The 27005-nt window shown below is 40.4% G+C and overlaps 1 long non-coding RNA gene across 1 annotated transcript; it reads right to left on the minus strand.

Moving 5' to 3' along the window:
• Window positions 1–557: 557 nt before the first annotated feature.
• LOC120371719 lies at window positions 558–5910 on the minus strand. Its single transcript, XR_005584541.1, has 3 exons — window positions 5792–5910; window positions 5213–5319; window positions 558–606 (listed from the first exon to the last, which is right to left on the minus strand). It is a non-coding gene; the product is annotated as an uncharacterized LOC120371719 (long non-coding RNA).
• Window positions 5911–27005: the final 21095 nt, after the last annotated feature.

Here is a 27005-nt window from a genome sequence, read left to right on the forward strand (position 1 = left end):
ACTGGGCTGTTTGGCCTTTGGTCTGACCCAGTATAGCCATTCTTATGTTCTTTTACAATGTCTTGCTGCTCACAGACAGCCTCCAGCATATAACTCACTCTCAACTATATCTGTGTGCAGCCAGTCAGCCACATCTTGGTTCTTGCCAGCCTTAAAAATTACCACAGGGTGACCCTAAGACACTCCCAGTTGCAGATTTCCCCCCCCCCGAAGTATATGTCCTGCACTACCCAGTCTTCTCCTGGACAGTATGAACATATTAAGTCATTATTCCTTTAAAGGAATAATATGCACACAACTTGTTACCCCAAATGGAGTTACCCAGACACTTCGATTTGAGCACACTGGATTAGATGAAACAATAAAACAAGTTTATTAACTAGAAAGAGAGAGATTTTGAGTGAAAAGTAATGAGGCATAAAAGTCAGAAATTGTTACAAGAAAAATAAAGATAAAATGTTTACTAATGCCTAACTTAGCAAACTATATTATATGCAAGCAAAGTTTCTCACCACATGCTCCAGCAGATTAGTGACCAAACTCTCAGGCCAGGACTTCTCCTTCAGAGTCCAAGTGCTGCTTTCTTTGTCTCTTCAGATGCAGTGACTGCAATGGGCAGGGAAAGAAAGAGAGAGGTTCCTTGAGGTGTTTGTCCCTCCTTTTTCTTGTTTCAGTCCCCCTCTCGAAAAACATTTCCAGCTGAGAACCAGGAGCCAAAGGGTCTATGTGGACGGGTATTCCCTGCTGGTTTTTTCACCTGTTTGAGCTTCCTTTGTCTTCCCTTCCTGCTTGATGACTCCGTTTACTGCTTAAATGCAAAGTAAGCAAAGCACGCATTCCTTTGTTTAGGACAGACCCGTTTGCTAACTTCTCTTTGGGCAGAACTGTGGCGTTTGGAACATGTGTTAATAACGGCATACAGGGGAATATTCTAACTTCACATATAATGTTGCCACGCATATTTTATCAGAACAATACTGACCAGCAAATTATGAGTTTTCAAATGATATCTTACACAAGGCACATCTTATACAAACTTTATTACAATATTGTGTAGGGTGTGAACATGGGTTTATTCTGTCACAGCATGACCCTGCACACATATTTGACTTTAAGTGTGTGAGAAGTCCCATTAAACATATGAATAGTCTCATCTACTTCAAAGTTAAGCACTTGCGTAAGACCCTGGCCCTGAAAGCACTAGGCACATGCTCAACTTTTTACTACATTATGTTGACAGGATGCCGGTTGACATATTCAATATTGCTCAAGATTTTCGTTTTGGGGAAAAAACTGTCAAATAAAAAAAAAGAATGTGAGTTTTCCTTGCCTCTTTTTAAAAGTCTGGAAGTTTTCTTTTGAGAGAGCGTAAGGGACTGTTACAAAGCTAATTGAAATTAGTAGAAAGACTCCTGTTGATTGTAATGACCTTTGAATTAGGTCCTAAATGAGCACAGAAATTATCAAGAACCATCTCTAAGCTTTCACATTTTAAAATCAGATGTAAGGATTCACAATGCAGAGGAGCAAGCCTTTGTGGCATAACAACACACAAGTCTTGAAAACAAAACCATCTGTAGTTTATCGTTAATATGTTTGCAAATATATCAAAAGAGAGGCAAATGTAGCTCACTTAAAAAAAACCCCATACAACATCCAACAATTTTACAGGAAAAAAAGTGATAATGGAGATTGAACTGACTTGATTTCATTCATTCATTGTTGGTGAAAAAGATTTTACTTTTTTCACCACTGTATTACCATGTATGCTTCATACATGACTTGGTCCTGTAGTCCTAACATTGTCAAACTCTCATTTAATTCAATAGCTCAGGCACAATTAAAGAACAATATAGCATAAAATATATATTAATAACTGACATTATTTTTTACTGAAATCAAATAAAAATGAAAGTTGAACACTAGGGATCCAGAACAGAAGGCACTTATTCTTAAATTAACTTCACAAATGCAGTTTGTTTGTTTGCCTCAGAATACTAAGTTTATTTCATCATTTTATTTGCAAATGTATGTGGCTGCTGGCTCTGAGGCTTTAGCCATATTTCCTCCTTTTGAGGAAAGTAAGTTCGCTTAGTTTACTTTTTTTTTAAAGTTTAGAATTTTTGTTCAAGAAACTATTTTAGCAGTAACTGTGTACTGTGGACTTCAGTTCAGCTGTAGAACTGGCTCTAGAATGGATCTGTATATGCTCTGCATTTCATTCATGAGGTTTACTTCATTCTCTGATCTGGCATTATGAATCTCTTTCTAGTACATTTTAAAACTGCAGTTTTGCAAGAAAATATAAATGTCTGCATGTCCTAATATTTAAATGTATGAATTAACCTCACTTCATAAGAAGTCACATATTAACTCAGTATCAGCTGATTTACATCTCACTATCCAATTCTGCATGGAATCCTGAAGCCCTGATCCTGCAAATGCTTATGCATATGCTTAACTTTACTACTACTACTAAGGAACTTACAAGAGGGGAGGGGTGGCTGGAACGAGCATGTGGAAATGAGCATATATTGATGTGGGTGTCTTGCAGGTTGAGCAGATGTTTGTACTGGGGGAAAGATGTTATGGGAAGGGAAGGCCAATAGAACTACTCAAGGTAGTAAAGTTAAGTATGTACATAAGTATTTATAGGATTGGGGTCACAATGATGTGTGGTTAAAAAGTTAAGGCTGCAGTGAGAATCCTATTTCTGAATGTGCTGACCTTGGCTTGGGGCTGAGCTCTATCAGCCTTTTTTATGTTTTACTTGAATCTTTGAATTATTTTTGCAATGAGAACCTCTGTAATAGTCTGACACAACAGGAAATTTTGTGTTCAATGTAGGAGAACTAAGGACTGATCCTACCAACCCTTTCTTATATGAGTAGTGGAACTGTGTGAATAAGGATCATTTATGTGAGTAAAAAATTGCAGAATCGAGCCTTAAATATTTGGGAGAACAGGGGAGGCAACTCAGCTTTGTTGTAGTTGGTTTTATCTTGTTAAGTAAGTGTTCAATTTTTATTTTTTAGTTAGTGGAACAGGAATAATCTACCACAGTATTCCTGAGAAAATATTTTAGTTGCTTTAAAATAATGTATCATTTCTTTAAATAGTTATAAATGGGAGATTTGGATTCTTCCTGAGTCATTTGAAAATCAGAAGTGCTCTGGCTATAATGAGCTTGTCTTGTTTTCCACCTTCTCGGTATTAAATTAGTTTTTACAGAAGTAGCAAAGTACCGTATCAGAAATTCACTAACACCCACATTCTTCTGAAGAGCCACCTCAACCATTCATGTGGAACACGGACACTTATACCAGGTACCATTAACAGCACTGGGCGTAATTCTCTTCTCATGTGGGTTTTACATCATTTAATGCCAGTGACTTCAATGGAGTTACTCTAGTGTTAGCGAATGGACCAATTAGGCACATTTATCTGTTTTCTGGAGCTAGAATCCATTCAGGCAGTTAGTCTGTTTGAGTGTGTTGTTAGCTCCCATGCCTGGGCAATATGTGATATCAGACATAAAATGAAATATTAAAAATGTCTTCTTCCAAATGAGATAAATGGCAACCACTATTTAAACCTGTCACCATTTTGAGATTGTCACAGTTTAGACCTGCAGCCTGCAGGCTGTGGGAATAAAATAGCAGCTTGTTTAGTTGTCTCCTGCATCATTTACAGGCCCTTCGCGAGATCTCCTGTCAGGCCACTTTAACCAGAAGGCATTGTTTCCATTGGAAACACTGACAACTTGAAGTGTAAGGTTGCATTGGGCCTCATTACTTATGTTTTGTTACCTTGTGATAATACTGTAATAGGTCATTACTGTACTTGTTACAGAGAAAGGGATTTAGTTAGATGATGCATAGTGGCTGTTTCGTTGAAAGTGTTTGCACCTTGAAGCTGCAATGCCTTGTCACATCATTAGAGTACAGGGCCAGGAAGGGAAAAAAATCATATTTACTAGGAGCACTGAGGGCAAGGTGACATCTGTAGTTCAGATTTTGATATGTTAATCGGAGGTTAAATAATTCCAGGATTGTGTCACAAATTGCCATAAGCGAGGTAATGCCTCTAGAACTCACCCCACTGTGTTCATGAAGGGTATACTGTTTTGCACTAATATTGCTGCAGTACATGTGAATAACAACATGAGAAGGATGGGCTGTACTTTCTAACTTGGATTTTTCGGGCTTTTGTTTTGTTCCCATCTCAGCCTTTTAACGGTGCTTAAATACACCTTTAATTTCCTTTTGTTTTAAAACAATAGTTTTTAAAAATCCCTCATAATATGTCTGTGTGACAGTATAGACCATAAAAACTCCTTAGAAAAGAGATTTTTAATGGAAACACTGCAGCAAGATTTATTATTGCTACTCTGAAATTGCACTGTTATAATAAGGGTTAAGGCTCAATTGTTCACTCTCTAGAAGCAATAACTTTCTCATTGGAATCTGAAAATAAACCCCTATGAATAAAATGACACAGAAGACTTCAGTTGTTTTCTTGAGACTGCTAACCTCTTTCTACAGAAGCTATTCTCAGGTCTTGTACTATAGTTTTGCTGAAAAATTACACTGGCTTGCCAAATATCTTAATGACTTTTCTCTCAGCAGTTGGTAATGGTGAAATGTTATTCTAGTAACCATAATGTGTCTCATAAAAGAATTACATACAATATGTACTGTACTTCTATTTTAGTGAGCACTTCTATCAGGCTGGTACTGCCAGTATCCATTTAACATTTCACAGCAAACTGCTTACCAGTCCTTCAAATGTAATATTGCAGAAACAGTGAAGAAATGCGTGATTAAAAACAGTCACTGAGAGTGGACCATTTAGTGCTACCCTATGCCACAAAATAAACTAGGCTTCACATATGTAGGCGCTCATCATATAAATGACAGTTCTATGTGGTCATTTAATTTTACGATCTCAATTCTCGCATATATTGCTAACATAAATATAGTGTTCTCCTGCCGGGAGGTCTGCTGGGTGTTGTAAAATCAGTAAGACCTCAATGGGTTCAAATGGACATCTTTTATAATTATTGCTATAAAATTTCTTGACAATGCATTTTGTTGTCCAATGGGTAAAGAAAATGATTTTCCGAAAGAATGGGTTTCAACAAAGAGAGCAACAGAGCTTGAGCATTTGTTCCTGTGTTCAAGCATATTTAAATTACCTCAGTTACTCTTACCTATTGGACAGAAGCCAGTTCACAGGAATAACTTTTTGTAAATGAGGCTCCCATCAGTGCATGACTGTATTTGTAGTTTTCTGGTTTGGTGAGACAACGTAGAATATCTAGAGGGAAATATTAATTTGCTGTTTAATGCAATTAAAATCTATTTACTGAGCTATTCTTTTTGCATACTCTTGAAGAGGTTGGGGAGTGAGGAGGAAGAGAGAAATCATAAATGCAATCTCAGAAATGGTTCTGAAGGAAGCACTAGGACATGAATGTCGAAATACAGTAAAGGATTAGCAATGTTAACCATGAAGAATTCTGTTACAGACATTTTTCATTTCCTGGATAACAAGTCAAAGTTGTATATTTTCAAAACAGGGCCTGGGAAGAATTACATCATATTTTTATTGACATTTCCTTAACAAGAAATATTTTTGTTTAGTAGGATAGATTGTAAACTCTTGGGGACAGGAATTGTCTTGCACGCTGTGTCTGCATAGCACCTGGCACAATGGGATCCTGCTTGCAGCCTCTAGGCACTACTGTAATTAAAATATCTGTGGAGTTCTCCTGGGACTGTTAATATACCTGGGAGGGAAACTTGTCTAATGGCTATTGACCAGAATTTGCAGTCAGATCTCCTGGGGTATACATACACTCCAGTTGGGAGGTGTGATTTCCAGCGCAAGTAGACAGACTTCCACTAGCTCAGCTCAAATTAATATGCTAAAATATAGCAGTTGGAATGTTGGGGCATGGGCAGTGGCTTGGGCCAGCCCCCAGAGTCCAGACTTGCCCGATCCTCTGGGTCCAAGCTCAGGCAGTTGACCCATGCTGCAATGTTCATACTTCTAGTTTTAGTGTGCTAGCTCAAGCTGAGGTAGCGTGAATCTATCTATCTGCACTGGGAATCACTTCTCCCAGCTGCCAGGCAGATGTACCCCTGAGGTCTTTTCCCATCTTTAACAATTATTTTCTGGGTGACCTTGGGCAGATCACTTAACCTCTCTGTGCCTCAGTGTACCTATCTGTAAAATGTAGTTACTAACTAATTAATTGTTGTGGCTCCGAGGGATGTTTTGAGACTCACCTAAAATCTGTAGACACTTTGGGATTCTCACTTGAAAGCCAGAGTTTTAATTCAGAATATTATCCTGCAGTAATCAGTAATTTACAATTTGTTGGGGTTTTTTTTGGAGCTGTAGTGAATTATTCAGCTTACTGTACTAACTAGTAATATGTAGTATTATGGAGAGATGATATCAGTGCTCCTCCTTCTCCTACTACTTTCCTTGCTAAGGTTCTACTTCATTATAAATTTGGTTATGTCTTATAAAAGAAGAAGGGGCAGGGTTATAGGTGGTAGACATCACTGTTGCTCCATTGACTTGGATTGAGCTCTGGCAATTTACACTAGCTCACAGTGTTGCCCTAAGAGTACGTCTTTGCTGCCTACTATGCTCAGACTCTCTCATGTTTGAGCCCAAGTCCCATTTCCATCCACACATAAATCCATCTGACTCATGTCTGCAAGCACTGAGGACCTAGGTCCTAGGACCCTGCTAAGGGGGTAGGTCAGTGTCCTCGTCCCACTGGGATTCAGGCCCAAGCCCTATCATTTGGTGTATGGACCCAGGTCAAGCCACGGACCCAGTCAGAAGGTCTGTATAGTGCAGTATGGACACGTTAGCATGGTTGTGAGACCCAGGACCAACATTTTAACCTCTGATAACTGTTATCTGGTGAGTAAGTTAACTCCTTGGCATAATTGTGTTAATGTTGTCACTATAAAAAGGTCTAGGGGAAGGTAAACAGTATATTAATGTATCCATTTTTTTCAGGTATATTCAGCTCATGTTTTGACATTTTTTCCTGTACAGTTCTGTGACAATTATATTGTTTCTCTTCCCTGAAATTGGAGCCAATGCCTTCAAAACACATTTAACTTTGAAGTAATTAAAATCAAGTGTCCACTGACCATGGAAAATATGCAACCATGCTCTGCATTAAAATGAGGAATGATAAGGAAAAAATTTGTTATGCAAGAAAGCAGCAAGGGGAAAAAGGAGATTGCAATAGCAGAGTCTTGTCTTTTTCTCTTAACTGGAACCGTACCAAACCTAATCAGTTATTCCTGGCCATCTTGCAAATACAGTATCTGTTAGCTGTTATAGCTTGAAGATATTTGATAAGAAGGCTGTCAGACTTCCAGCAAAAGGGTCAAATCCGTTTTCCTCAGTTCATGTTCAAATGAGAGGTCATTTACAAGAACATCCAGCATTTGCGGAAGTTTCTCACCAGATGAAGGTTTTCAGCATTGACAGGGACTTGAATCCATACCACAAATGTGACCAGTGTTGTTGTATATATTTTCCTGCTTGATTCCCATGCAGTGGTTGGATAAATATAAAAAAACTCCTCCATAGATGGTAATTACAGGGAGTTAGGCAGAGAGTAAGAAGATATCGCTAGACGTAGTTGAAAAAATATTGGTAGTTTGATATCTAAAATATTGCCAAGTTAGCTTTATGGTTATCCCCAGAATTTCAGGTAAGAAAGGTTGTGCTGCTGATTAAAAATGTATAGTACACAGGTGTTAATAAAACAAATCAAAACATACAAGTTAGAAAGAAGAAAATGTAGTCGCAGTTCTCAGCTAGTATAAATTGGTCTAGTTCCAGGCCAGATCCTCAAGTGATGTAAGTTGACTTAGAATCTGGACCCTTTTGTCTAAAAAATCTCTCAATAAAGATATTCTTGGCTATTATAAGTATTGCCTGGAAAACGACTTGGAACAAGCAACTTATTTTGATAAATTTAGCCTGTTTTTATTTACCTGTGAATTATCCATAAACAGACATCAATTTTTAAAATTTGTTCATGATAGTCACTGTTTGTAATTAACTTATTAATTCTTTGCAATGTGGACATTTAAGTTAAGAACATAAGAATTTCAGAGCTGCCAGACTGAGTCAGACCATGGTCCATCTTGCCCAGTATCCTGCCTCTGCAGTGTTTCAGAGCTTCAGGGAGACTGTACAGAACAGGGCAATTTTGAAGAGACCCACTGTTGTCTTCCATTCCCAGCTTCTGGTAGTTAGAGGTTTAGGGTTGCCCTGAGTATGGGATTTCATCTCTGACCATCTTGGCTAATAGCCATTGATGGGCCTATTCTCCATGATATTGTCCAGTTCTTTTTTGAACACAGTTATACTTTTGTATTGTGTATCAGGATAAATCACACTTCTTTGTTCACTTTTTCCATGCCTGTCATGATTTTAAAGATCTCTATCATATCCCTCCATAGTCTTCTCCTTTCCAAGCTGAACAGCCCTAATCTTTTCAGTGTTTCCTTGTATGGAAGCGATTCCATACCCTTGATCATCTTTGTTGTCTTATATGAAACTTTTTCAGTTCTACTATGTCCTTTCTGAGGGGGTGACCAGAAGTGAACACAGTATTCACGGTGTGGGCGCACCATGGATCTATATAGTGGTATTGTGATATGTTCTGTCTGATTTTCTATCCCTTTCTATCCCTAATAGTTGCCTTTTTGGCTGTTGTAGCACATTGAGCAGAAGTTTTCAGTTATCCATAGTGACTCCAAGATCTGTTTCTTGGGTGATAATAGCAATTTAAAACCCATCATTGTATATGTATCAGAGGGGTAGCCGTGTTAGTCTGGATCTATAAAAGCAGCAAAGAGTCCTGTGGCACTTTATAGACTAACAGATGTATTGGAGCATGAGCTTTCGTGGGTGAATACCCACTTCATCAGACGCATGTAGTTAGAATTATTGTTTCCAATATGCATTATTTTGCACTTGTCAACCATGAATTTCATCTGCCAGTTTGTTGCCCAGTCACCCAATTTTGCTAGATCTCTCTGTAAGGCCTCACTGTCTGCTTTGAATTTAACTATCTTGAATAATTTTGTGTGGCTGCAAACCTGCCACTTCACTATTCACCCCTTTTCCAGATCATTGATGAATATCTTGAACAGCACAAGTCCCACTACAGATCCTTGGGGCAACCTGCTCTCTCCAGTGTGAAAACTGACCATTTATTCCTATCGTTAGGTTACTTACCCATGAGAAGACCTTCTCTGTTATCCCATGGCTCCTTCTTTCCTTAAGAGCCTTTTGTGAGGGACCTTATCAAAGGCCTTCTGAAAATCCTAATACACTATGGACTGGATCACCCTTATCCACAGGGCTGGCCTTACCATGAGGCAAACTGAGGCAGCCACCTCAGTTGCCAGACTGTGTGGGGGGAGTCACTAAGACCCAAAGTGTAGAAAATTGTGTCTGCTGCTGGTGCATATGTATTCTCTCTGCTCTAGATGCACAGAGATGGTGGAGTGCTGTGCTGGAGGAAGGAGGGCACAAGAGACATAACAGGCAGGCAGGAGAAAAGGTGAGAGAGAATAACAGAAAGTGGCAGGAGCTGCAGGAAGAGAGAGGAGGAGGAGCCTCTTATGTACCTCTCTAGCCCCCCAGGAGCCTGGACTGATTAACAACAGCTTCTCAGGGAGCTTCCTGTTTCCTGCTGCTTTCCTGAACCCACTTGAAGAGGACAGGCAGCCAACTGAAGTAGTAGGAGCCAGTTATGCCCTTAAGACGCTGATCTCTTCCCTCACTCAGGCCCTGCTACCAGCCTGCTTATTTGTCCCCTTCAGTTGAGTGTTGAGACCCACTATAGCTGGCACAGAACAGCAGTCATGAGTGAAAGAAAAAAACGGGGCAGCATTCAGAAAAAGAAAGCCAGCAAAGGAAGCTTTTCTATCTAAGCAGGAAGGAGCTCTCCTGAGATACATAGATACAAATGTTCACGGTGAGCCTTCCGGCCCCAGTGAGGACGTGAGTGGTGAGGAGATGCCTGATCTTCCAGTTAGTCAGAGTGCACGTGACCTGGCAGCTATTGCAGCATACATATCTCCATCTCAAATGGATGTAACCATGCACATTCCTGAAGAAAAGTGTAGATCAGAGAAGAGTTTGGTGGAGTGTGGTGGAGGCGCAAGAAACAGCTGCTGCTAAGTTTAGTTCCTTAAGTCTAGATGATCCAGGAGTGTGGACTCACTTGAGCAGTAGCCTGAGGGACTTCCTTGTACTGCATGGGCCACAGCAAGTGAAAAACTTCATGTTCCCCACATGTTCCCCAAAGACAATGAAAATAGAAGTTTCCATCCAACACATTGCTGGAGTGAAATTCTAAATGGTGACAAAGTGGAGAGGCCATGGCTTATGTACTAAAAAACCCAGAATGCTGCATACTGTTTTTGTTGCAAACTCTTCTAGTCTAATGTTCCAGCCACATTGGGTTCTACAGGAACAAAAGACTGGAAAAATCTGGCTAGAAATCTGGCATGCCATGAGATGACAGCAAATCACCACAGAGCATTCCATAGGTGGAAAGAGTTTGAGATGAGACAAGGTTAAAGGCCACCATAGATGATCAGCATCAAGAGAAGATTGCATCAGAGTCTCTTTACTGGACAAATGTTCTGAAAAAGCTCATTGCCATTGCGAGAATGCTTGCTACCCAAAACCTAGCTCTGCGTGGCACTTTAGATCAGCTGTATGTGCCAAACAATGGAAACTTCCTTAAAATTGTGGAGCTGATGGCTGAGTTTGATGCTGTACTCCAGGAACATCTAAAAAGAGTCACCACCCAAGAAATGTACACACACCACTACCTTGGAAAAACAATTCAAAATGAGATCATACAGTTAGCGGCAACAAAAGTCAAACAGAAGATTGTAGCAGATCTGAAGTCAGCAAGATATTACTCTGTTTTCAGGACTGCACACCTGACATCAGCCATACAGAACAAATTATTTTAATGGTGCGTTTTCTAACAACAACAGAACCTAGTGAAAATGTCCCTGCAATGGTGACTATCAGAGAGCATTTTCTAGAATTTATTGACATTGATGATACAACAGGAGCTGATATGACAAATGTGCTTCTTAAAAAGCTGGAAGATATGGGAATTGCGATAGCTGACATGAGAGGTCAGGGCTACGATAATGGTGCCAACATGAGAGGAAAGAACAGACACGGATCCGAGAGTTAAGCCCTCGAGCTTTTTTTGTCCCATGCAGTTCTCATTCATTGAACTTAGTGGTCAGTGATGCAGCATCAGCTTCTAGTGAGGCTGCTGAATTTTTTAATGTAATTCAAAGCATCTATGTATTTTTCTCTGCATCAACTCATGGAAGGCAATTTTGAAGCAACATCTGGGAACATCCTCTCTGACACTGAAACCACTGAGTGCCACATGATGGGAAAGTCGAGTGGAGGCGATAAAGCCTATCAAGCTATTTTCCCACCCATTCAAGAATACAAGAGTCATGAAGAAGACATTTTGATTACGAGGTACAGTATAATCCCATAAGAGACCTCAAACAACAATTCAAAGTTGAATTATTTAACCAGGTGCTAGATTGTGCAATACAGTCAGTTGAAGAACGTTTCATGCAGCTCAAGGAACACAGCAGTATATTTGGGATGTTGTATGATATTCCAAAACTCCTCAGTATACCTGAAGAAGACCTACACCAGCAATCCAGGGCACTAGAGACAGTGTTGACACATGATGAGATGTGCGATATTGATGCGAGTGATTTAGGTGATGAACTGAAAGCCCTTTCAAGATACATTTCAGCAGGATCAACTCCAAACGCTGTTCTAGAATATATAAAAAGCGACAAAGAATCCTGTGGCACCTTATAGACTAACAGACATCTGGGACTCTCTGTTGCTTTTTACAGATCCAGACTAACACGGCTACCCCTCTGATACTGGAATATATGTGCACAAATAAGATGACCCCCCCTTTCCAAATGCTTTTGTTGCTCTGCGCATACTTCTAACACTTCCTGTAACAGTTGCCAGTGGAGAACGTAGCTTCTCCAAGCTGAAGTTAATAAAAACATATCTACGCTCCACAATGACACAGGAGAAGCTGGTCGGCCTTGCAACCATCTCAATAGAGCATGAGCTGGCCCAGACTGTGGACCTTCAGGAAGCAGTACAAATCTTTGCAACCAAGAAGGCACGGAAAGCACCACTTTAATTATTCAAACAGATAAAAATGCCAGTGTTTACTATGCAGACAAGAAAAATTACATTTGCTGTTCAGGTGTTTGAAAGTTAAGTGTTACTTAACATTTTTGAACAAGGCATTTTAAGTTGTTAGTTCTCCTTTATTGGGGTAGGCAGCAGAGCAGTGCCACAAGAGGAGTAGAACAGGAAGAAGGCAGAATTGAGACCTTTCAAAGTTGTGGCCCAAGCTAGGTGACATGGGGATGTCATTTGAGCTCCCTGCCTCAGGTGCCAAAATGTTGTGGGCCAGCCTTGTATCTGGCAGCAGTTAGGGGAAAAGAGAGACATTGTTCCCAAAACTCCTTGCAAAATACTTTTATGATTTGGATCAAATTGTGGCAGCTCTTGTGTGGGGATAGAGAGGAGAGCAAGCTTGGGTCCCTTGCCCTTCCGGTGTGCTCACAGATCAGGCAGCAATAATACTGAGGCCGGCAATGCTTGCGTGTAAGGGTATAGGTGTGTGCTGCTATGGTGCACCTAAATCTGGCATGTAGGAGTGTGGCCAAGGCTATGTACCTGAAGGCCAGTGTAGGGAGGAGCACATGCTGCACATTTTTTAGGGAGCATGAAGTGCCATTCCCTTATTCCTCTTGGGCACTGTGCCTGTTTCTGTCCTGTGCAAGAATAAAAGGCCAACTTCTCTTGGGGAGTTTGTGGTCTTATTAGCATTCAGGAGGTGTAAAGTGGAAATAATCTGACTGCAAATGCTCCGCACTGGAGCTGGTTGGGAATTTTCTGAAAAATATTTTTCATTACAAAGTGTCGTTTCGGCAACACCCAGAAAGACTTCACATGAAAGGGTTTGCAGCAACAAGGAGTCTCCTTAAAAATTAAAAATAAACATTGAAAAGATGTTTCAAAACTGTCTCAATGTCTTATTTTGACTTTTCTCCAAACAAAGTTTCATTTTTTATTTGAACAGACTTTTTTGTTTAGAAATTTTAGTTAATTTATATTTAATAAAGTTTAAAGATTAAAAAGATCTAAATAAAAAAGAAACAATTTGAAATTATGAATAAAAAGGGTTTCAAAAGACCCCATCTGAATTTTTTTCAAATGAGTAATTCATGGACATTTGCGAGATTTTTGACATTTCAGGCCTTTTGGGGACAGGAAAAACAATTGAAATCTGGAACTCTTGAGGGACATGAAAAGAGTTTCCCAAGCAGCTCAACTGAGCACAGAATTTCCCTAGTGTAGGAGAACTGTCTGATGAGTGTTACTGTGCTGGATCTGGGTCTCCACCTCTGCTGACTTCCCCTCCCTCTGCATAGGAGGTATATTCAGGTGGGATCTGTTAAGTCAAAGATGCAACTTAGAGTAGCACAGCATCATTTCTAAATTGTGTCAGGCCCAGGGCTTGTCCTCAGAATCAGGGAGTTGGAACCAACTACCTGCCAGCTCCCTCCCACCTTCTGCACCAGAGCTTTGGTACAAGAGAAAATCTTGAAAAAAGCCCCCATTCCATCTTTGTCTGGCTGCCACTGTGGTCTTTGGTCTCTAAACACTCTAAAGTAAGAGACAAAGCCTTAAAACAAAGGTGAGCTCTGCTCTCACCTTTTTTGGTATTTGATTTCTTACACCTTGGCATCATCATTATTATTATTATTTTATTATTTTGGAGATTTGTTGTTGTTTTTTTTAATTAAAATTGCCATGAATTCTCTTGGTGGAACTAATTTAAAAGATTTTCTTGTTCAAATCTTGAACCTAAAAATGCAGAATTATGTACACTGTCTATAATTACAACAAACTGCGTGTAGGCAGATCTTCAGCCAGTGTAAGGGCTAGTCTACACTTACCAGCTGGGTCGACGCGGTGAGTTCGACTTCTCGGAGTTCGAACTATCGCGTCTAATGTGGACGCGATAGTTCGAACTCCGGAAGCGTCGCGGTCGACTCTGGTACTCCACCACTGCAAACGGCGGTGGCGGAGTCGACCTTGGAGCCGCGGACTTCGATTCCGCGGCGTCTGGATGGGTGAGTAGTTCGAACTAGGGTACTTCGAATTCAGCTACGCTATTCACGTAGCTGAATTTGCGTACCCTAGTTCGACCCCGCTTCTTAGTGTGGACCAGCCCTAAGTTACATAGCTCCTTTTGAAGTAAATGGAGTAATGCAAGATCTTTGAATGATTATTCTACTCAAATGAATTTTAGACTGTCATGGTCCAATTAAATGATCCGTAGCCCTTTATAATAATTCTAACCTATATAAAATTCCCAGCTAAAGATAGTGGTTTCATATCTTGCATAAAAAGGCTAATTAAAGTGGTTTCTGGAAATTTTAGAAATTCAGAGGGTTTGTTTATAAGGGAAAGTGGCTTATTTATCCATGCCAGGGAGCACCAGGACTTCAGTTGTATATTAGAGTTCTTCTGATAGTCATTTTGAACTCAATGATCTATTGCCAGTCTGTGTCCTAAGGACATCTGGTAGTCCTTGGTTATTAAAAAGCTTGCTCTAATGCAGTTAAATATCTCTGTTATTTGGAGGCAGTGAAACTTCTCTAAACTGTGTAGTTCTTATTTTTTTTCCTGAATGTTTCTTTTTTATTTTCTGCCTAAATGTATCAGAGAGAGACAGAGTGCCATCTTGTGGAGGACTGCTTTAGTATTTCTGAGTTTATACCAGCAAAACCTTCCTGAAAGTCTTTTGGTTACATAGAATTGGAAGGGATCTCAGGAGATCATCTATTCCAACCCCCTGCTCAAAGCAGGACTAATCCGTAGACAGATTTTTACCCTAATTTGCTAAATAGCCCCCTCAAGGATTGAACTCACAATCCTGGGTTTAGCAGGCCAATGCTCAAACCACTGAGCTATGCCTCCCCCTTACAAGGAGTGAGAGACCTCAATCATGACTTAGTGTGTCCTGTAACATTTGTACAGATTTATAATTTTCCACACAAAGGGCTAGTCTACACTTACCAGCCGGGTCGACGCGGTGAGTTCGACTTCTCGGAGTTCGAACTATCGCGTCTAATCTGGACCAAGGTCGACTCCGGTATTCCACCACTGCAAAAGGCAGTGGCGGAGTCGACCTTGGAGCCAGGGGCGGCTCTAGGCACCAGCAAAACAAGCTGGTGCCTAGGGTGGCAACATCTAGGGGGCGTCCCCTGCAGCCGCGGGGGGCAGCGGGCTGGGCCGGCAGTCCTGCCGCAGTCATGCCTGCGGGAGGTCCACCGGAGCCCCGGGACGACTGGACCTGCCGCAGGCATGACTGCGGAGGGGGCGCTCGTCCCGCAGCTCCGCGGGACCGCCCGCAGGCCAGACTGCGGCAGCTCTGCCGAGCCGCCGACCGCGAGCCGCCCGCAGCTGCGGGAGGTCCAGCCGAGCCACGCGGGACCAGCAGTCATGCCCGCGGGAGGTCCGCTGCTCCCGCGGCTCCGGGGCGCCTCCCGCGCATGACTGCTTGGGGCGGCCAAAAAGCTAGAGCCGCCCCTGCTTGGAGCCGCGGACTTCGATTCCGTGGCGTCTGGACGGGTGAGTAGTTCGAACTAGGGTACTTCGAATTCAGCTACGCTATTCACGTAGCTGAACTTGCGTACCCTAGTTCGACCCCCGCTCTTAGTGTAGACCTGCCCAAAGGCAGTGAGCAGAGAAGTGAGCAGCAAATAATGTTACATCAACATTTGGCTGCTGCTACTTGTATGCATGATCAGCATGTTCTTTTGCCCAGTCTTGAGTTACATAATCAGCAGTTTCTTCTCTTTTCTCCATATTGCTGAAGTGCACAATCCAGATATTAAATGTATGTCTTGATTTGCTTTGTAGCAGACTGTAAATGATGCTTCACAGCTCTATCTTGGAAATGGTGTAGTGAACAAAGAATTGATAATAATATTTTCTCCCTTACCATTACTGCCTTCAGTTGAATAAATGTACAATTCTTCCAGACTACAGAAAACATTAAAAAGCTGTTCCCTTCTACATGGTTCCAAGCAGAGATGTGCAAAATGTTCACAATGAAACCACAAACCATGTGAAAGTCACTTGGAGGGATGACATTTTATAAGTGGCAAACAGGAACACAACTCTCAAGTGAAAGGGGAAAGGGGGGCGCTATTTTGATCAGGATCAGGGAGGTGTGCACAGGAAAGTTTTGACTATGTGCAAGGGAGGGGGGGGACTCTACCTAATCTGTCATCTCCTGCTCCTCAGTGAAGTGATCCTTCACATGTGCCAGAAAAGACTGGTTTGAAGTCTAGTGCACAGCAATGACTCTTTGGGAGACCTTGTGAAGTCAGAGAGGGTAAATTGAGAACATATAACAGACATGTTTGCAGTGTTGTAGCCATGTTGATCCCAGGATATTAGAGAGACAAGGTGGTAGAGGTAATATCTTTCTTTTATTGAACCAATTCTGCTGGCGAAGGAGACAAGCTTTCAAGCTACATAGAGCTCTTCTCCAGGTTTTCTACCTACCAGTCATCCAACTCTCTTGGGGCATTTATGTGGTGATCATCACTTTGGTACCTGAGTACCTTGAATGCTATAACCAATAGGTACAGTAGGACAGAAACAGTCCTGATTTTCAGGGACATGTGGTCACTCTGAACTTATCTGGTTGTATCACAGGTGTGAAACTCAGCCCGGGTATTCTATATCTGGGGGTTCATTAAGGTATGAGAACTTGATGAGTGAAGTTTCTTAGACCATTTTTGCATCAACATGAACCAAGTAATGGTTTTGTTATGAAACTGGGGGAAATTCAAAAGGTTTCAGTTTTGGGGCATGAAAAGTGAATTAATGTTCAAAAGAACTTCTGCCAATCCAAACCACAGAATTTCTCATAGCATACATTTGCACTTTGTCCAGTAGATAGTATGACTGTAACAAATGTATGGGCATAAACTATCCACCAAATGCAGAGTGAGTATAATAATTTCATAATTAAAGGTCTAAGCAATCTCTTATAATCCATATTTTAATACAATATGTAGGAATTATTACATTGGAATTTCCTGGCTGTGATGACTTTGTAGCCTGAAGAGCATTGGAAGAGGATTCTACTTCTGTTTTCTTCCACCATGCTGTCTCTATGCTATTCTGTGTCATTATCATATATAGCACATAATTTGCAAGTTAGTATTCTTCAGAATCACAGAGTCTAAATCTTCTTGATTCATGATGCCCTTGTAATAATGATAATTGGCCCTTTTCTGCCCCACATATGATATTATGACATTATTCATTGCTCTGATATAATTTTCAGAAGCTTACACTTGACACATTGTAAGTCTGTAGTTAATATGTGGCAAAAGTTTTTTATAAAGTGTTTTCCTCTGCTGAGGGAGTTATAATTTCCTGCATGAAATTAGGGAAATAGAAGCCCAAATATACAGGGAATCTAGCATGGTGCTACTAATATTCTCACACGCCATAGGTTCACACTCACTGACCTATGTCTTTGGCCCTATTGAAGTGAATGGCAGAATTCCAAATGACTTTAATGGTGCCAAGATTTCAGAATGGAAGTTTAAAATAGAAAGCATTGCAGAGAAATCTGTGAGTGCTTTTGCTTTTGTATGTTTGTCATATAGTGCCATGTGTTTCACCCAAAGTCCCCTCCTCTCACATGCCCTCTTTCAGTTAACTACTGTCATCATAACTCCCAGAGTAAGTATGCAGATGCTCTTATTAAGGTTACTTTCAATACCTCTAGTGAAATTCTCACCCTGGGATGGTGTAGTTGATCTTGCTGAGGCAACATTCAGGCCCCTTATGGTGTGCAGGATCTCTCAGGTGATCTTCGGAACTCCTTAATAAAATTCTACCAACAAATTGAAGGGAAGTTTAGGATGAGTTTTCTAATTGTGTATGGGTCTCTCTCGGGATACCAAATCACCCTAGAAGATCTTCTTCCTTGCCCCACTAGTTACATAGTCAGCATCATTGTGAGAAACAAAGTATAAACTTGCTCAGTAAATGCACTTCATATAATTTCATCAACCTACTGTTGCAACCTTCCTCCTTTGCCTATGGTTAGTGAGGGGAGCGCTTGTTGTAACAGGAAAGACACAGCAAGACAGTTGAGTAGATTCCTCAGTTCCTTATCCTCTCTTTCTCTCTCTCTCTCTGCGAACTCCTGGGATACAGAATTTATCCCAGCATAAGGGGGAACATTTTTGTGAGAGTGGTTTATGAAAATATTGCAGAGCATTATAGTAGGCCACCAGTTCTTGCATGAAGGAAAAGAGGTGGCCAAACAGGATGCAAATGTTGGAGCACACATGGCACATGGAATCTCATGGGGACCTCTATAGTTTATCACCTGCATATTTTAGCACTGATGCTTCCTCGGATTTCTTGGTAGGAATATATAATGTAGAGTGCTTTGTAAGGCGCTAAGGATAGGTCAGAATGTAGAGCATTAATGCTGTTTTTGTTTGTTTGGTTTTTTGCAGGAACGCTGTAAGCCAATCTGCCAAAATGTATAAAAGGCCTAATATTACTTCCTGACATATAATATTTGTATTCATAGGGCAAAGATTACCAATGGGTCATATGAAATGGACATTAGAGACTAGAATATGTTTATTAAATTCAGGAAACTGGATGGGCCAATCTCTATTTCTCAGAGTGTTACCTTCTGTGGGTATCAAATTAATTAACAACACTACCAGACGTATTGTGCTTGCGATCTACAGCAGATTTGAACCAAGCTTTCCATGGATGAAATGTTTATGTACTGAATAGATTAATTGAATAAGTGCCAACCCCTCTGCTAGCCTAGTTTCATCATTTCAAAACCCTTGAACTTGGTCTACAAACATGAATTCCAAGTACCAGTATTTTCAGTTTTTCTTATCTTGTTGCCACTAGTGAAGGAAAAGTACATTAACAGCTATATTTCTTGAAGATAAATCTTTTACAGTGCCATACGAAACTACAAAATTGCTGCCTACACTAGAAAGAAGTAAGCTAAACAACCTACAGACCTTTGTTTTACACTATGATACAAAGTGTATGAGTTTCATTTGTACTGATGTATTTATATCTCTCTCATTAATTTGTTACAAAGAGTGAAAAATCATTAATGTAGAGTCAAATTGCCTGTAAATGACTTAAGGAATATGTTAATATTCCTGCTCCAAATGAATAATTATAAAGCAGGTGCACTTGCGATGTGATCATTTAACTGACAGCAAGCAGCTTCTAATGTCTTGAATATCCATGATAATGGTGATGTCATAGCAGCCAGTTAGAATCATTGCTCACATCCTCCATTTAATACACAGGAGAACTCTAGGTATAATCTCCATATAGAGCCATTACTCTGCTTATTTAAATAACAGTTAATTTATAAACAAATCAAGAAGTCAATCTGCATTATTCTCAGTGCAATATATTTCTAATAAAGTACATCATGTTAACTCTTGGATGGAAAATAAACATAGTGTGTAAAAGGCATCAAATTGATATTAACTGTTTAAATGAACTTGGCTAGTATATCTCAATATGTAATAGCTAGATGTGAATTCTCTTGTACCTGATTTATTATTAACATCAAACTAAACTTTTTTTTTCTTTTGCTTGGTATTTCAGAGGAGCTTGTCTATTTGAGCTCCCTCAAGCATGCTGCAAAGTTGATATGTCTCAGAGCCAGTAATATAATGTCAAGTGGATATCTGTATGAAGTATCCATCTATCTACAGATGGCTCACTTTGAAACTCTTTGAGCTTTGTACAACTAATCTTGATGGCATGAGTTCGGATGTTTGATAATGATGATTACACGTATGTCCTGCTGCACGTTGCCGTACAGTAAGACATCCTGAGGTCACCATTTTTGCTTGTAGCTCAGAGATATGATTTAAAGATCCTACCTTTTGAAATTTGACAGCTCTGCCTCCACCTTAACTATAAATTCATGAAAGAAGGGAATATGCTATTTACGTGCTTCTCCATGATAATAGCAATGCAAACTGAAGCTTATCTAAAAATAGAACTGTTTTTCCGCATCTGTTATATGTATAGCTGTATATATTTTACCATTCATTTACAGATATGAAGAGTTAGGTCTGTATCCCTAATAATAAAGTTTATAAGCCAAACAAAGAATTCCTTATATAAAATGGGATTTTTAATGTTAGATTTGAAGTCTAGGCCACTTTATTATGAAGGAGTCCACTCTATTATGTATAAAGGTACTTTTCTGGAGCAATTTATTCCAGTAGCAAGAGCCTCTACAAGTAGGAAAGAACACTTTTGAAGATAGCTGATCCAAAGCATAATAAAACAGGTGCATCTTAATAGGTCTACCAGGAATGTTTTAGCTGTTAGCATCTTTTAAATGCTTCTGCTGAGAAACTGTGTTTTCATAACAAGGTTGGTGAATATTAAACCTGTGATAGTTCTTTCTGGGATTACTTTAATTTACAAAAACAATAAAAACCTGCTAAAAACATTTATGTATTTATAAATGTTGTAATCCAGGGATCCCACTGATATTTGTGGTGAAAGATTTGCCTAAGGGCACATAACCCTGCTTGTACATTGCCAGGACTGCAATCTGTTTTATGACAAAACAGATTCATTTATCTCCAAATAAATAAATTACTTTTGTGAACATTTAGAAACATTTGCATAATTAGGCTGTAAGATCTTAGCAGCCTTTTTCATAATAATTAAACTAATCTAATCTTGGACAGGGTAAACAGACTTACTGGGATGAGAGCAGCCTTCAGGCAAGGAACTTACTACATTCTACAGGAACTGTAAGGCTGATGATGTTTGTTAATTATGCAGAGCTTTTACTCCCCAGTAATAGCAGCGTTTGTATTGCCTGAAGCTTAGATAGCTACTCCCAGGCACATAAAATTAGGCTCTGTTTTTTTGACATTCTTTAAAAAAAAAAAGGCACCACAAAGAAGATACTTCAAAATGATTATATGCTTTCAACAAGGAGCGCATTAACCTTACACTGATGGATCCTAGATCTGTGTACAATTGGCCCATTCTTGTGTCATGTGACTTTCATTATCTTTAGATCTGGAGCCTTTCATACCGTATATAGATACACAGTTCTAAGGCTTGATAAAGGAGCAGCAAAAAGGAATTTCTTCATTTTCTCTGAACTTCAGAGAATCCCCAGGCTAAAAGGAAGAAAAAAAATTAGAATGTCAAGTGTGTCTTACTTGGGATGGTTCTCAGTCAATTATCAAAATGGACTATTGGCATAACAAAATCAAGAAAGGAACAATAGAAATGTTAATTGGCAAATTATGAGAATAATGCATTCTTCAAACAGTTTATATTCCTCTGTATCCAAATATGGACTATTGAATTATCTGTCTATAAAGTGATCAAATAACAAGTAAAAACCAAGCTGAAGTACAGGTTTTTTTCCATCTTATAAACAGGATATTACCTTAACTGGGATACTATACAGACTCACTGTACAAAAGAAAAAAACATTCAGGTGTTGGTAAAAATGTTACATAGATAAGAATTTAATTTCCCCATATTATTCTCTTGCTTAAGTAGTGGAATATAGATCTCAACATAGAGTTTCTCCTAATGCTTGCTTTGATTTATTAACCGCTTCATTTACAGTATTTTATTAATATTATAAACAGAACCCAAATAACTTTGACAGCTAAGGACCAGCTCATAAGAACTTGATTTGAAGTTTTCTATTCTTCGTACTTCAGAATTCACACAGAGAATCATCATTTGCTTCCTCTTCTCAGCAAAAGGTTAATACAACATGGTGGGAGTAGTGAAGTGTGAAGCAACTTCTGCAGAATATCTTGCAGAAGTTTAATAAAAGTGGTATTGCTATGAAATATTATCATTAATAACTTAAGGCCAGATTCTGATACCCTGATACTGAGTAGTACCTTGCTTTGTGAGTGTTCCTGTTTGGTGCCAATGGGAGTATTCCTGGAATAAGATGCTACTCAAGAGCCGTAAGTATGTCAGGATCTAACCCTTAAAAATAAGTTATATCAGCATTTGTCAATCAAGGACTGGACTGTGACTTGGGTGACATGCCCATCCCAGAGACTAAGGTATAGAAACCCCTTCTAAGCTGCTGTACAAGTCTGAGGGATCACAGGCCTTGAACCCAGGCCCACAGACCACAGCCCAGTAGCTCATATGAGTAATCAGGGAAGTGTTAGCTTGCAGAGGACCCTGCCCCCAAAGCTCTTAATTGGGGGAAACACCCAGTCCTCTGATTGGCTGAGGGACTTTATATAAACCAGGAAGTAACACTAGAAAGTTGTCTGAGCAACTAAAGGAATTCCTGGCTCGTTGCTACTATGGACCCCTTCTGCTTATCTAAGCCTTGCATTCCTGCCTGCTCCTGGTTCCAGTCCTCTTAGACTCCCATCTACTCCCAGTTCCTGGTCTCCTGCTCTACTCCAGGTCCCTGCTCCTCTGCCTTATCTCTAATGTCTCCAGCCCTAACCTTCAGTTTGGCCCCTGATACCATCTCCGGCTATGGCAGTCAGTTTGGCACCTGACACTGTCTCCAGCTCTGACCTATGGCTTGGTACCTGACACTGCCTTTGGTTTTGACCCTTGGCTCTGACCACTAAGCTGACTCTGACCACTAGGTCCGACTGCCAATGCTCTGGTCAGTGTAACAGGTTAACTGGACCTTCATTCCAGAAGCTTCAGAGTGCAAGTGGTGCTATGAACCTGCATATTTTGTCCCTAGAGAAAGAGGATGGGGAGGGATTAGAAATGGATAGAGCTTTAACTCCATGCCTCCTACCTTCTGGCCACTGCAACCGAGCCACCACAGGATGCTCTAATTTTCAGATAGTATAAGTAAGTAGAAAATTATTATCCACCTCCTGGAGTAAGATACAAACATAAACATAAGAATGGCCATACAGGTTCAGATCCATGGTCTATCTCTGATATTCGCCAATGCTAGCTGCTTCAGCAGGAATGAAGAGAACAGGGTGATTTTGAGTGATGCATCCCCTGTCGTGTAGTCCCAGCTTCTGGCAATAAGAAGTTTAGAGACACCCAGAACATGGTGGTGTGTCCCTGACCATCTTGGCTAATAGCCATTAATGAACTTGCCTAATCCTTTTTTAGCCCAGTTATACTTTTGGCTTTCACAACATCCCCTGGCAATGAGTTCCACAGATTGATTGTCAGTTGTATGGAGAAGTACTGCCTCTTGCTTGTTTTAAATTTGCTGCCTATTAATTTCATTGAGTGACCTCTGGTTCTTGTATTATGTGAAGGGGTAAATAACGTGTCCCTTTCTTCATACTATCCATGATTGTATCAACCTCTATCATATCCCCCTTAGCCATCTCTTTTTTAAAATGAATAGTCTTTTTAATCTCTCCACAGCCCTAATAATGTTTGTTGCCTTTCTCTGCATCTTTTCCAATTCTAATATATATATTTTTGAGATGAGATGACCAGAAATGCATGCAGTAATCAAGGTGTAAACATATCATAGATTTATACAGTGGTATTAAGATATTTTCTATCTTATTATCTGTCCTCCTCCTATCATTCTGTTAGCTTTTTTGGCAGCCACTGCACATTGAGTAGATGTTTTCAGGAAACTATCCATGATGACTCCAAGATCTCTTTCTTGCGTGATAATAGCTATTTTAGACCCCACCATTTTGTAGGTATAGTTGGGATTATTTTTTTCAGTGTGCACTATTTTGTACTTATCAATGTTTGATTTTGTCTGACATTTTGTCGCCCAGTCACCCAGTTACTGAGATTCCTTTGCAGTCGGCTTTGGACTAACTATTTTGAATAGTGTTGTATCATCTGCATACTTTGCCACCTCACTTTTCATCCCTTTTTCCACATCATTTATGAATATGTTGAACAGCACAGGTCTCAGTACTAATCCTTGGGGGACCCTGTTATTTACCTTTCTCCATTATGAAAACTGACCATTTAGTCCTACCCTTTGTTTCTTATAATTTAACCAGTTACTGACCATGAGAGAACCTTCCCTCTTATCCCATGTCTACCTCCTTTGCTTAAGAGCCTCTGGTGAGGGATCTTGTCAAAATGTTTAATAAAAGTCCAGCTACATTGTATTGACTGGATCACACTTGTCCACATGCATGTTGACTCCCTCAAAAAATTCTAATAGATTGTTGAGGTACGATTTCCCTTTACAAAAGTTGTGTTGATTCTTCCCCAACATATTGTGTTCATCCATGTGTCTGAAAATTTTGTTCTTTACTATGGTTTCAACCAATTTGCCTGGTACTGAAGTTAGGTTTACTGGCCTGTAATTGCCAGGATAACCTCTGGAGCCTTTTAAAAAAATTGGCATCACATTAGGTACCTGACAGTCATGTGGTACGAGCTGATTTAAGTAATAGATTACATACCACAGTTGGTAGTTCTTCAATTTCACATTTGAGTTCCTTCAGAACTCTTGGGTGAATACCATCTGGTCCTTGTGACTTATTACTGTTTAATTTATCAATTTGTTTCAAAACCTCCTCTATTGACATCTCAGTCTGGGACAGGTTGCCAGATTGGTCACCTAAAAACACTACCCTGAATGGCTCAGCTTCGGGGATCTCTTCCAGATCATCAACCATGAAGACTGATGCAAAGAATTCATTTAGCTTCTCTGCAATGGCCTTGTCTTTCTTCAGTGCTCCTTTAGCACCCAATCATTTAGTGGCCCAATAATAGTTAGGCAGGTTCTTTTTCTGATGTACTTTAAAAAAATGCTGTTAAGTTTTTGTATCATTAGCTGGTTGCTCTTCAAATTCTTTCTTCACCTGACTTATTGTACTTTTACACTTAGCTTGCCAGAGTTTATGATCTTTTCTATTTTCCTCACTAGGATTAAACTTCCAATTTTTAAAAGACTCCCTTTTAGGGTGACCATATTTCCCTATGCTGAATATGGGACAACTGGTAAAATTACTCATATTCAAGTGAGTTCAATGACAATCAGTTGTACAAATGTCCAAATTAACATCAAGTGGACTGGGCCCCTGTTAAAAAGAAATACTGTGTAGTTGGATTCTTTTTATTTACCTTCTTATCTTTAAGGCTTTAGAGTTCACACAGGGAGGGGTGACACACACACTCCTACCCGCCCCACACATGGGGGGAGACAGCAAATATACACACACCTCTCTCACACAGGGGAGGTGACCAACTGACCCAATCTTCCCTGCCCAGCACTCTCTGCCCTCCTTGCCTGGCTGGGCCCCCAGGACAGACCCACCTCTCATGGTACCTGGCATGGTGTCTCCCTGAGGCAACACGTGCGGGGGCACACAGGGTTGCGTGTCCCCTCTCCCCAGATTTCTGCCAGGGTTCACACTAGAATGTGGCCAGCAGCAGCCATTCGGCACTGAGTGGGAGGGAAGGAATGGGAGCTACTTCCAGTCTCAGGGGAGAAGGAGGGGGTCAGGGATGACCTGGCCTGTGTCTTTGCAGAGCTCATTTCTTCTCCCTCCTCACTCCCACTCCCATGTGGCTGGAAGCAGCTTGTCCCTTTCTTTCCACACAGTGTCAAAAGGCAGCTAACACCACTGGGCTGCTGCTGGCCACCAACATAACCCAGCTGCTGACGTAACCCAGGGCTACCCAGAGGATTCAGGGGGTCTGGGGCAAAGCAATTTCGGGGGCCCCTTCCATAAAAAAAATTGCAATACTATATTCTTGTGAGGGCCTCTGCAGGGCCCAGGCAAATTGCCCCACTTGCTCCCCCGCCACGGGTGGCCCTGGAAAAAATAAACCTTCCGCATCTCGGCACAAACCCAGTTTTAAGAAAACTTCTTTACAAGGTATCACTGGTTCTCAGCATCAGCTAGTGCTAAAAGGCACTAAAGCTCATTAAAAGGGTTGGACAAATATTTTCCGTCAAAACTTTTTTTGGATCGAAAACTAGGGGTTTTAAAAAGCAGAAAAAAATCATGGACAATGTCTGCTTTCCTTCAAAATTTGTTGGTTTTTTTTAAATTGAAAAGCTGAAATTAGTCTGCCAAAACCTGAATATAGTTTGGGGTTTCAGAAGTGTGTGGCCAAATATTTGCTGCTTGCTGTGTTTGACTGTTTAAAGAAACAATAAAAAAAATTCTGCTTAAAAAAAATCCAAAACTTTTGAACCACCTCAGCTTGTGACCAAACGCCTGAGCCCATCCAGTCAGAGATTTTTCCAGGTTTCTGATACTCTGCTGGCTTCCTTGACTCATATCTGTCTCCATAACTTAGGGTTCATTTAGCTTAGAACATAAGAACAGCCTTACTGGGTCAAACCAAAGATCCATCCAGCCCAGTATCCTGTCTACCAACAATGGCCAATGCCAAGTGCCCCAGAGGAAGTAAACCTAACAGGTAATGATCAAGTGATCTCTCTCCTGCCATCCGTCTCCACCCTCTGACAAACAGAGGCAAGGGACACCATTCCTTACCCATCCTGGCTAAGAGCCATTAATGAACTTAACCTCCATGCATTTATCTGTTTCCTAGAGACTGGCTCCATGAGGTCCCTCACAAACTGGAGACGGTTACTGTGGGTTTGTCTTTAGTATAGCTTATGTACATACTCCACAAACTGAACATTAGAGCTTGTTCCAGAATCTGGGATGAGCCTATGTTGTGAAAACTGAAATGCTCAAAATAGCACATGCATGTGAATGGACACAGGGTGCTAAAATTAAATTAACCCAGGGGTTCTCAAACTGGGAGTTGGGACCCCTCAGGGGATCACGAGATTA

Source organism: Mauremys reevesii, linkage group 9 (genome assembly GCF_016161935.1).
Source record: "Mauremys reevesii isolate NIE-2019 linkage group 9, ASM1616193v1, whole genome shotgun sequence".
In the NCBI taxonomy this organism is placed as follows: domain Eukaryota; kingdom Metazoa; phylum Chordata; order Testudines; family Geoemydidae; genus Mauremys; species Mauremys reevesii.